At 61.6% G+C, this 12,511-nt stretch overlaps 1 protein-coding gene across 1 annotated transcript in view; it reads left to right on the top strand.

The window, feature by feature from the left end:
* CDH4 (cadherin 4) overlaps positions 1-12,511 on the top strand; it is a 533,618-nt gene that overhangs the window by 370,965 nt on the left and 150,142 nt on the right. The gene's annotated exons all lie outside the window — the stretch shown is intronic.

Below are 12,511 nucleotides of genomic sequence, written 5' to 3'. Positions count from 1 at the left end.
CTCTCTCTGCCCCTGCCCAGCCTGCTCGCGCTCTCTCTTGCTCTCAAATAAATAAATGTAAAAAAAAGAGGGGTGAAGAGACCCAGGAGAGAATGCTCTTTGGCGCATCTGGGGTGTGGATGAGTTGGGGAGTAGTCCCGTGTTCTCTTCTGTCCCATCCGTCCCGTGCAGACATCCAGCTCGGGAGGGGCCCTGTCTGCAGGGAGAGCACACGCATGCACATGTGAACCCTAAGTGTGCACGTGCACCTGTGCGTGTGTGGCCCCCTGCCCCCCCGCCCCCCGCTCCTGGTCTCCGAGCCCAGGGCCCTCCTGCCTGTCCCCGCCCCTCGGTGCCCTGTCTGCCTTACTCTTCTCTATAGCTCTGAGCGCCCCCTAAGCTGCCCCACGACATCCCGTTTTCTGTCCCCTCCAGTAGAATGGGGACACTATGAGATCGGACGTGGCCTTGCCTACTGTCTCCCCACTTTGGAGAACAGAGGCCCTGGAAGGAGGCAGCATGGGAAGGCGAGCCAGGCCACTCAGCACGTAGACGGGCAGGGTGGACAGACGGTAGGACCCGTCCCACAGATGGTCCACGGGGGCCGTGGTGGCCGCAGGCCTTCCTGGCAGGACGCCGGCCCCACACTCAGAGCCGGACTTTCCCCTGGATCACAGCCCCTCATGAATGGTCAGTGGGGCCACCTCCCCAAACCTCACAGTGGCCTCAGATACCACATCCTCCTCAGGTGTTTGGAACAGCTCCGCGGGAGCTTTGAGAAGAAGAAGGAATTAAATTGTGAATGGGTGAGTCAGCCAGAGAGGAATGCCTTTAAAACGCAGCCCCAGGGGCGCCTGGGTGGCTCAGTCGGTTCAGCGTCCGGCTTCGGCTCAGGTCCTGATCTCGCGGTTTTTGAGTTCAAGCCCCGCGTCAGGCTCTGTGCTGACAGCTCGGAGCCTGGAGCCTGTTTCGGATTCTGGGTCTCTCTCTGTCTCTGCCCCTCCCCCGCTCACGCACACATTCTCTCTCTCTCACACACATAAATAAATAAACATTAAATTTTTTTTTTTAATTTAAATTAAAAAGAAAAAAAACCCACAGCCCCAAACTGCCCTTTTGGTGAAATGCAGTAAAATTATAAAGCGGGTCTGGAGGTCATTGGGAATTGCGCCCCCTCTGGCGGGCTCCCCCCTCTGCACAGAGGACTTGGGGTGGGGCGGGGGAGGTGGCCTCTGGGGACAGGAAAGAGAGCCATCTCTCTACCTGGGCCTTAGCGGCCGGGTGATTTCATTAGCTCAGTCCTGATGTGAAGGTGCTAATGAGAGGGAGGCTGCCGGTTCTAAAAATAGTCGGTCCTGTTTCCTGGCTGTGAAGTGCACCCCCGGGCCTGGCTCCCCTGAGCCCAGGCTGTCAGCTCCAGCGTCTTCCTCACCACCTCACGCATGTGGCATTCGGTGTGTGACGAGAGCCCAGCCCCCGGCCCTGCACAAGGGCGCTCGTAAACCCAGAGGGGGGGTGCAGCCCCAAACCCGCCCCTCTCGCAGCCGCAGGCCTGCGTGGGCCCCGGGTGCCGGGCTCCCGTCGGTGGGGCCAAGCTGTCCGGCGAGCCCCGCCTGGGCTGTGGCAGCTGTGCCACGCGTCCCGGGACACCCAGCCCAGCGGACGCCTCCTGAAGGTGGACGCCATGACCGGTGTCTGTTCCCTGGGGAACTTGTCTGTAAACTGGGGTGACCACTGTCCCTGCCTCAGCAGTTGCAGCGTGAGGGGGGTGGTCTGGGTGTTGACTTCGGCCCATTTCCTGGCAGGTGGTGAGAACTCTGTAGGCAGAAGCTGCCGTTAACGTTGTAATGACCGCCATCACGTTCGGAAGGACAGGGAAGGGGCGCTCCTGGTGGCTGGGGGTCAGGCGAGCAGCAAAGCCGGGGGCCCCCCTCAGCCCCGGCCCTGCCACTCACTGGCCGTGGACCTCGGGGTCCAGTGAACCTCTGTGTTTCTGAGCTTCACTCCTGTGAAACAGAAAATCCCAGGACTCATTACGGGTTTGTGAGGGTTCGGCGAAGTCACATGCTCCTGGCGCCTGGCAGGGACCTGAGTGAGTGAATGAACGAACGAATGAATATTCACAAAATGTTCCTTCGTGACAGTTCATGAAACGTTGCTTTCACGTGTTCAATAAAACATACCCTTCTTTTCTTAATAGTCAAAACATCACCGCTGTTTCTCCACATGGGCTCCCAGAACCTTGGACCAGAAAGCAGAGGTCCAGACGGGGACAGCCACCCCTCCCGGGTTCTCGATGCACCCCCATTTCCTGGAGCTCACCCCCAACATTTGGGGCCATTAGGACGACTCCCACATCCCTGCACGTGGAGATTTGGACCGAGCGGCCCCTCCTCCCTCCCTCCGGTGACCCTGGGCAGAGCCCATGCAACGGTCCTGGCCCTCGCTGGACAGAACACCCGTCCCCAGCCCTCCTGCCTAGCTGGGCGCCACCAGCGGTCATAGCCATTAAGGTCGATGTCCTCCGGGGGGCCTCCTGCGGTGTGTTTTAACGGGGCCCGGTCGCGTCCCCTGCTTGGCTGGGCGTGGGGGGACCGGCCGACGTCACGTTCTGCTCAGGCCCCTGCGAGGGTGCGAGGGCCGCCTTGCTGGAGACGTCTCCACCCTCGTTCTGACGGGGCATCAGTGCGAGGTACTAATGAGGAGCTCAGACAGCTCCCCGGGAAAGCACTGAGGCATAAATAACCCCCCTGAGACCTTGAACCTTTCTCCGCCACCCCGTTTCGGCATCTCGAACGCACCTGCGCCTTTGTTTTCTTGAACAGAGGACCGTTAATTAGTACCTGGACCTAGAGAACTCGCTGTCCGTGCGTGAGCTCAGGACCGTGCTGAGACTGGTCCCCCGCCCTGGGTCCCCACGCGAGGGCCGCACGCACACCCTGCTGCCTCTCCCTAAAGTGCCTCCAGTTTCCACGCGGCACCAGAAATACGAAATAAGGTCGTCAAGAGTCCTTGAGGGCAATATGGAGCCTGGGGGCATGCTGGAGGACACAGGTCACTCGGACTAGGGCACACGTGCATGGCCACTTTGGCTGGTTTTTCTCGGGCAGAAAGAATGTCCTAGAAGAGACACAGTCAGTGATGGCTGGGGCATGGCGTTCGATTCATTACGAGGAAACCCAGCGGGAGAGACAGGTTTTATGTTACCAGCCGTAAATGAAACGGCATGAGAGGCTCCAGTGTTTTGCTTCCAAATGGGATTTTTAACATTTCTGAGATGGCGTGTTTTCTCTGGAGAAGGTATGTCTAATGGATAGTGAATATCCATTTTTAATAGGTTTTTTTAAGCAGTTTTAGATTTACGGGAAAATAGAGCAGAAAGCTCGGAGGGTTCCCATCCACCCCTCTCCCCCACCCCACACAGTGTCCCCCCGATTCACACCTTGCGTTCGTGGGGGGTGTCGTTATAGTGGGCGTGAGGCAGTGTTGATGGGTTATTGTTAACTGAAGCCCGTGGTTGAACTTGTACTTGCCGTGGGTTTGGACAAGTGCACAGTGCCACGAATCCACCCTCCGCACCGCCCTGGCAACCGCTGATCTGTTTACGGTCTCCTTATTTTGCCCCTTCCAGAACGCCGTGGAATCCGAGTCACACGGCGTGGTGCCTGTTCAGCTGGCTTCCTGCACCTTGTGATGTGTCTCCCCCTGGCTCCTTAGTTCATTGGATATTCATTTCCGAAGCTCCTGGAAATGGGATTTGTGCATTTATCCCCCAGCATCTCTCAAGCACCTGCTGGGCGCCACGGCCCTGGAGGTCGCCGTGAGGAGTGCAGGCCCCGTGCCCAGCAGCCCGAGCTCACAGGCTGGCGGCCGTGGCCGGAGCCAGACGAAGCAAGCAGGGTGGCCAGCTGTGGGGACACAAAGGACAGCCCCCCACAAGCTGCAGGGGAGGGGAGGGACTGGGAGCGTGGCCAAGGCTGGGCGGGAGGGAGCATCCCCGCGTACGGCGTGGAGACACGTGGTATGTGTTGTGGGGAGAAACACGCCCGGGTGGCCGAGCCCTGGACGGCACGGAGCGGGACAGGTGGGGCAGCTCGGGTGGCCGATGGTGGAGACGCTTGCGCCACACAGGACCCCTGAGAGCACGCACCCCACTTCCCCTACGAAGCTGGAGGCAGAGGCTTGTACACATTCTGTGCCCGGAGGAATCTTGGCTGTTATTTTTCACGCTCAGACACGAATAACGCGCTGAGCCAGTTTAGAATGAATCAGCTCGGCTTTGCGTCGTCACGCTGCTGGTTTGGAGACGGGTCGGGAGGGCGGAGGGGCCCACGGTCTTCTGAGCAGGCAGAGGCTCCGGCTCTCGTCGGATGGAGCGGAGGGCGGGCGGCCCAGACGGGGCGGCAGGTGCAGGGTTCGAGCGTCACCCAGCTGGGGCCTGCAGCTGTGACGGCCAAGGGCCAGGGAGGAAGGGTCGCACTTGGTTTGAAGGCACGTGAATTCAAAGTTTTTGTTTTTAAATAACGTTTCTGTTTGTATTTGAGAGAGAGAGAGAATGAGCGAGAGACAGACAGAGAGAGAGAGACAAAGTGTGAGCGGGGGAGGAGCAGAGAGAGGGAGGCACAGAATCCGAAGCAGGGTCCAGGCTCCAAGCTTGTCAGCACAGAGCCCTACCCAGAGCTCGAACCCATGAACTGTGAGATCATGACCTGAGCCGAAGTCGGACGCTCAACCGACTGAGCCCCCCAGGCGCCCCTCACATCACTTTAAAGTTCAAAAGGCCCCGTCGAAATTCCAACAGTGCTCATCTCATGGACGTGTCCTCCGAGGGGTGGGTTCTCCTGGTGCTCGTGAGGTCGCAGGTGGCATCGTGGAGGGCAGCAGGGGACTCCCGGCACTAGGACATCTGCAGGGAGAGGGGCACGACCTAGCCCATGAACGCCTAGCTCACGTGTCCAGAACGTGTCCTCCCGGGTGACGTGCGCCAGCCACCTGCACGGGGGGCCTGCCTGTCTCCCCACTTCCTCCCTCTCACAGTTCAGGGCTTGGCACGGGGCACCCGCTGTGGAGAAGGTCAGCAGGTTCACACGCACTTTGCTGCAAATGACACTTTTCCAATTTCTGTGAACGCATGGCTGCTTCGGGAATCTGGACGGGGCAAGATGGTGGCAGAGGACAAGACGACCGGCCACGAGTGCCCGGACTCCGTCCTGGCCCCGAGGCACCCTCGCCAGCTTCCGGGACATCTGCGGGTGGCCACGTGCAGGCCGATTGCTCCCGGGCGCCAGCCCGGTGGGGCGCAGGCTTCCCGGACTGCAAGTGGTGGGCACACAGGTTCCACGACCCGGCCTCCCGCACCCCACAAACAGGAACCCCGCTTCTGCTGTGCACCGTGGTCGTGGGCCCGTGTCCAGCGGAAGGCCCCACGGAGGAAGGGGCATGTGCAGCATCGTGTCTGTGTTTAAAAACACGGGTCAGAAAACAGCCCGGAAGGACGTGCAAGGGTCCCGGTTGCCTGAGGTTTCAGCGAGGCCCCCGTGCGTTCGGAGGCCACAGGGGCAGCGGCAGACGTGAGGCCTGTGAGGCAGCCCCTTCTTAGCGGGGGTCCCGCTCAGGCACCGCCAACATGCATGACCCACATTAACAAAACCCACCAAACATCCCTCTGCTTTTTACTATCCCTGTGCCCCAGCAACTCTAAAGACGTCCGTGGGGGCAGACAGGTGCACGTCGCACGGCCTCTGTCCCTTGGAAGCCACTGGAGAGCATGAAGCTCTGAGAGAGAGGGGTCAGCAGCTGAGATGAATCCGGGAAGACTCCCTGGAGGAGGCTCACGTGGCGGTGAAGGGTGTTCCGGGCAAGGGGAGCCTGTGTGCCAAGGCCCAGTGCTTGGAGCGTTTGGCCAGCAGGGAGGAGGTCCTCTGTCAGGGGCCGGGGGGCTGGTGGGGTGAGCACAGCCCCGGGCATCCGGCCGGCTGACCTCTGTGCCGCACCTGTGGGGCAGGGCTTTCACCTGGAGGAAGTGGTGGGAGCTGAGCCCCGAGTGGGGCTGGGGGTGACTGCTTGGCCATCCTCGCCGAGCCCTTAGCTGCAGCCTCAGCTCACATCCCTGAGGCAGGGGTCTCTGGGTGGGGGGGGTGGGGGCTCGCTGGGGAGCCCTTGACACAGAGTGGCCCCCACCAGGGCCCCTGCTCACGACCTCCTCTCCAACCTTGATCTTCCCCCCCAAGTTCCTGTGGCCCCAGGCTGCCCTGACCTCCTCTGGCTCCCCAGCACCTGACCATAGAGGTGCAGTGAGTGTGGGATGGATAGATAGAGGGGGTATGGAGGGACGGAAGGATGGGTGGGTGGGTAGGCAGAGGGAAGGAGAGCAGGGAGGGAGGCAGGCAGGCCGACTCTATCGGGTGAAGTTATCCTCAGCACTGTCCCAGCTACGAGCTCGCCTCTGGCTCATTTGATCTCTCTCGGCTCACCTAACAAGAAGAAGAATCAAAAAGGCCGTCTCATCAGCACAACGCAGTTCTCCAGTGGAGACGCAGCCCACGGCCTCTCCGTAAATGTCAGGCGGGCGCCGCCGTAGAGGAGGCAGAACCGCGCGCCCTCGCCCGCGGTTCCCGGCGTGCCCCCCTCTTCCCACGGAGCAGCAATTAAAAGGGTTGAGGGTAAAGGGTTAAACGTGGAGCCTCTCGAGGAGGGGCTGACGGGCTTCCTTTCACCGGTGCGTTTCCTGCATCAGCCGGGCGAACGTGGCCGCACACGTCTGCTGCGAGCCAGCGGGGCCGGGGCCGGGGCGGGACGAGCCGTTCAAGTTTTTGCACCACCCTGGAGAGATGAGAGAGGCGGCACACCGAGTGTCGGGGCGTCGATTAACAGAGCACTAAAAGTGCCCGGGGCCCGTGTGCAGAACAAGGGCATCTTGTAAGGGGGTCAGTAGGGCTCGCGGGGTCACTCGAATAAACGAATGCCTTCTGAAACATAATTAACCGTCTTCCGGCACGTAGAGGCCACTTCGCATTACGGTGAGGGCCCGGAGTAGTTCGTTTTTGTGGTGTGGACATTCTGTGGGTCGGTGACACTCCCAGGAAATTCTAGAAACACCTGGAGCCCTGAGCTCTCCCAGCGTCGTGCAGACATCCCACACGCGGACACACGCGGCTCACTCCTGTCTGTTTAGGCAGCGATGCCAGTGAGCTTCTGGAGCTCGAGCTCAGACGTGGCCTCCTTCGGGAAGCGTCCCTGAACCCCCGAGTGCCCTCCCTGCCCCTCACTTGGGACCCGGGTGTCTGCACTTTGTGTGCAGTTGTGACACCGTGCACAGTTCTCAGCACTCCTGCCCCCGGCACCCCCATGAGCACCCTGGTCTGTGCCTGGGGCCAAGAAAGTAAGAGCTGGGGCCAGGAAGGGGGAGGGCTGTGGGCGAGGGCCACATGCCTCGGGCTGGTCCTCAGGCCTCTGTGGGAGAAGGACGGGCCCTTCTAGGGAGGTCTTTCTCCATGGCAGTGCCGCAGCCAGGACCTGGGGACTCAGGGAGCCCCAGGAGCTGGTTTTCATTGACACAGAACTCATAGACCATAAATCTCACCATTTCACAGTGAACAGTGGCGCTCAGGATGGTCACGGTGATGAGTGGCCGTCACGTCTAGGTAGTTCCAACACTTTCTACCGCCCCGAAAGAGACCCTGCCCCCGTTAGCGGCCACTCCCGCCCTCCTCCCCCAGCCCCGGGCGCCACCAGTCTGCCTTCTGGCTCTGCGGGCAGCCCTCCGCAGGCAAGGCCAGTGGTCACGGTCCCCAGGTGGCCTCGTAGTCAGCAGGCTATTTAAGCTGGTCGCATGACCCATGAGAGGCCCCCTCGGGGGCCCCAGGACCAGGGTGGGATGGGTCCTAAGGTCCCGTGGGGACGACCTCATTTCCCACCCCTGTGGCGCCTCCCTGCGCGGTGTCCCTGGTTCGTGTGTCCCCGCTGGAGAGACCCTCGCCCACAGTCCTTGCTCTTTCCCTCTTCCTTCGCTGCTTCTGTTCCTGGCTCTTGGCGTTCTTGTCCCAAGCAGACGTGTCTGCAGTGGGTGCTGGGGCCTTCTGCTTGGGGTCCTGTGATCCACTCTGTGACTAAATTTTGAGGACATGCTTCTGAAGTCACAGTGGCGGATGCCTAGCTCAGTTCACTGGGCCGTTTTTATGGCCAGAAAACACTATGACCCTGTCTTCACATTGGCCCCCAAAAGGGGTGTCTCGTCCACTCAGGACACTCCCTCAGCTCCAGAGGCTGCTGAGTGGCAGGTGGCCCTTCCTTCCTGGGGCAGAGCTCTACTGATCCTGCGTGGATTAGGAGGGGGAGGGGGTGTCCTAGTTCAGCCGACTCTGAGAGGCTTTGGGCATCCTTTGCAAGCACCTCCCTCAGCCTGTGCTGGTCTCTGCCCGCTTGTTTTCATTCCGGTCACCCTGCAACAGCCCCTGCTACAGTCATGCTAGTTCTGGGGTCCTCGAGACCCCGCGCTGCCTCTGCCACAGGACCTTTGCACATATTGCCGGTGTGGCCTGCCCAAGCCTCACGGGAGCTGTCTCATCCCTCAAATCTTAGGAGAAGCATTCCCCGCCCCACCAAGTCTGGGTCAGGCTCTCCTTCTCCACCGGCATGCTTCCCTTGGGAGTGTTAACTTTCTGATGTAATGACTCGGTTCGTTTCTGACCCACCCCACACCCTAACCTCTACCTGGCAGCGACTGTGTTTGGCTTTGGTGCCTGTTGTATCTGTAAGGGAATTGTTTCTGGTACTAGAATGAGTGAGTGGGGTTACTGTCGTGAGCTCTGCGTGCGCAGAGCCACCTTTAGCGTGGGGCAGCGCCTTCCCATAGACCCACGCGGGTCCTGGGAGGGTAGGGCAGGCAGGGGGGCCACGGAAACTCCACCAACCACTCAAACAGGCCCTCCGAGGGGGACCAGGACTGCAGATACTGACACTTCCACGGCACACGGGAACCTGCGTCCGTGACAGGTGGCCGGGCAGGTGCATCCCTGCCCTTTATGTGGACCGGCAGCGTCCCAGCGGGGGGACCACGAGCCCGGAATGCCGATCGGACTCCGCTCTGCGTTGCCAACCTCCTGGCGAGGGGAGGGGAGCAGGGAGGCGGCCACAGCAATGAAATCCCTCAGGACACTCGGTGCGTTTTCTGGTGCTCAGCCCGCCCCCGGTGTCCAGCTAGGGGTCAGACGCAGCTGCCGCCGGCTAAGTGTTGACACTCACGTCAGGAGCAGGGGGGACGCTGGCGGGCGGTGAACGCAGCAGCTCACGCTCTTCCCTGGGCCTCTTCCCGGGACAGAACATGGGTTTGAAGAGCAGATGCATCCTGTCCAGGCCCCGCCTGCCTCCACAGCCAGACGCCAAGAGCTGCTGCGTCCACACCTCCGGCTGGGGAGGGGCAGCGGGGCCCCGGGTGTGGACGCAGATCCACGGGGTCAGAATCCCAAGTGCTGGCTGACCCCACCCATCCTGCTGGCTCCCATCGGCACCCTGGGGACCCCCGGCCTGGTCTGGGGCCCCCTTAGTGGCCCGCACAGCAGCCTGTTGCCTCAACCAGCCAAGCTGTCATTTTCTGGCCACCCGCGCACGAGCCTCCGCTCTGTTGTGCCCGGGTAGCCCCAGTGTCAGGCACCAGGAGGCCACGGATGTTTATGGGATGGGCGACCCTGCGTGTCCTTGGCTGAGAGCCTTTGCTCCCCTGGGCCACCGCGTAAGACAAGCGGGCACTTACCGGTCTGTCCTGTGCCTGGTGAGGCGCATCCCGGCCACAGCGGGGACAGAGCCAGATGCTCAGAGAGGCCGCTGCTTGTCAAGCACAGACCTGGGTTCAGGCCCTTACCCCAGAGGGGCCCGGACGGGCGTGGCCGTGGCGGTGGCACACAGCCTCTCTGCAGCACACGTGGCACTGGTGATCTCTGGTGGCACAGGGTCGGCCAGGCGCTCACCGGGGAAGATCCAGGGGCAGGCAGCCCGCCCGAGTCCTGCCCCCAGGGCCCACTCCCCGGCCTCCCCCGCCACGCTGGCTGTGCGGGCCAGGCTGCCACCGGGGGAGCCGGCCGTGGGGCCGTGGCTGTCTGTACTTAGATTATTGGTTTTCATGTCTCTCAGGACTCCTGTCTCTTGTCAGGTTTGTTTAAAACTAATGGAAGTAATTAACAAGCCCTAGAGAGACCCGTGCAGCAGGTCGGGGCTGGAGGAGGACGATCCCGCGTCGCCGCCCAGGACAGGAGGACGCAGCTCCAGAGCAGGCCTCCTCCAGGGGTCCCGGGGGCTCCGGGTGGGGGGGGGGACGCGCCCTTTCCCCAGGGGCGACTTTCCCCTCACAGGTAGTGCTGGGCCGCCCGTCCCAGAGGGGCTGGTGCTGTAGACCCCCTTCCCACCTGCAGATCCCAGGCCTCCCGGGGGCCTGGGGGGCCGCAGCCCCAGCGAACAGGTGCAGGTACCACCCCAGCAGCACAGTTGGTGCTCAAGATACACACAGAGCCGGACTAGGAGGGTCTCCCTGGGGCGGCGTCCGGGAGCCCGCAGAGCCCATCTCCCCCTCCTGCCACTTCGAGAAGGTGCGAAGCGTCTCCGGGCCTCAGTGTCCCCATCTGCAGAATGGGGACGATGCCGCCTGCCAGCCGTGCCTTCCTCTGGAGCGGGAGTGGCCGTGCCCAGCAGACCACCCGGCGTCCAGCTCAGGGGGCCCTTCCCAGGAAGCCCCGGCCTGAAGCAGGATGGACGTGCAACCCGAATCTACTCCGAGCAGGAGTTTCTCTGCGTTTGTTGGTTGTATCCACATCGAGGGAAACGTTTCTGACAGAATCTCCTGGGACTTTAAATTTTTTCTGGACTGACCCTGGCCGTTCCCCTCGCTGCCCGGGGCAGGGGCGGGGAGCGTTGTGGGGAGGCCTCGCCTCCTGTCATAGCGACTCTATGCCCGCACTGTCCTCAGCCCCAGGGACACAGTGGGAAGCCAGGACAGCGGCCCTGCCCTCACATGCGTGGCCGTCCAGGTGGACACAGGCAAGAAGCACAAGGCTTCTCCCAGGCAGAACGGGGTGGTGCACTGCAAGGGGCAGTGGGCGAGGGCTGGCCCGGCCCTGGGGTCCAGCGCCTTCGGGGTGGGCGGGTGTGGGAGGACCCCGCCAGAAACCTGCGGCTTGGGTGTCTGTCCCGAGCCAGCCTGGAAACCCAGCCAGGGTGGAGGCCATTCTCAGACCCCCATGCTGGCCTGGCCTGCGCAGGAGCTCGCGGGCACGAGGTGCCAGGCAGCACCCTGAGACAGGAGAGATGCTCCGGGCCACGCGGAGCTGCCTCTCCAGAACCCTGACGTCTGGAGACCGAACCCCCTGCGGCTCCCGGCCCTGCGTGCCGGTGTCCAGGGGTTCCAGGCTGTGCCCCTTCCCACATAAGCACCGTGGTCGTGGGGGCGACCCCTCCCAGAGGGCAAGCCAGGTGACGAATGGCTATAGCCAGGCTTCTCCGTGTGCCCAAAAGGGTGCCCAGGGAAAGGGACGCCCTCCCCAGGACCCACAGCACCGCTCTGTGGGGACTGGCCGGGGCCCTGTCAGAGCAGAAACACGTCTGCTTTTAACACCCACGAGCGTCGCGTGGCCGCCCCTGTGGGGCAGCCCTCCGTTTACCCCACGGGCTTGCTCCCTGGCAAGCTGCACAAGGTCACAGGGCCTTGCGTGGTGCCACCTGTGGTGTCCCGGAGGGTCCCCCGTCCCCTGGGGACACGCGCCGTCCGAAGGGCCCCTGGGGACAGCACTCTGCGTTTCCCGTTGGGGCCACACCAACTCTCCCTTGAGTTCACCCACACTCTCTGACGGTGTCGCCCTTCAGTCTTGAAGAAATGCCGACCCTCCGTCGCTGTCCAGTTCCGTTAGCGTTGCTGCAAATCTGCTTTCAGAGAACAAAGGGGCTTATTTATGTATTTTGTGCTAATCTCCCAACATTCCCAGGGCTGTCATTTGTATCCTTGTCAGTGACAATTGGATGTGAGGAATGACTGACCCAGCCGAGTTTGCGGCTGATTTTAATTTGCTTGCGAATGGTAGCATAAGAGCAGTCTGGAGTTTTCTTGTCATTTGGAATGAAATACCGCTATCCCCCCCGCTGGGGGACATGTTTCGGGGAACCACAAGCCACCCAAGCCCCCGACGCCCTCGCCTTCTGTGCCCCCCCCTCCCCGGAGCCCAAGCGCACCCTCCCGCCCTCGGGCCAGACCGGGTGCAAACGCCTGGCTTCGTCCCGTTTGAAAACATCTTTATTCGCACCCCACAAGTGGGAGGTGTGGTGCCTGGGGGACGTCTCAGGTGAAGCACGTGAGATGACGGAGTGAGTACGTTATGTATTCTTTCAAGGCAAAGCAACAATACAAGGTGAACGCAGGGGAGAAACGCGTTATCCACCGTAACCGTGAGATGCTTTTTTTAGTTTCTGGAATAAATAGTAATTAAATCACGTAAGCGGTGACAGTGAGATTGCTTAAAAAAGCACTTGTCCCGCCGTAACTGCTGAGAGA

This window comes from Panthera uncia (genome assembly GCF_023721935.1).
Source record: "Panthera uncia isolate 11264 chromosome A3 unlocalized genomic scaffold, Puncia_PCG_1.0 HiC_scaffold_11, whole genome shotgun sequence".
In the NCBI taxonomy this organism is placed as follows: domain Eukaryota; kingdom Metazoa; phylum Chordata; class Mammalia; order Carnivora; family Felidae; genus Panthera; species Panthera uncia.
Note: the sequence above shows the minus strand (reverse complement) of the source record. Positions and strands in the feature narration are given on the sequence as shown.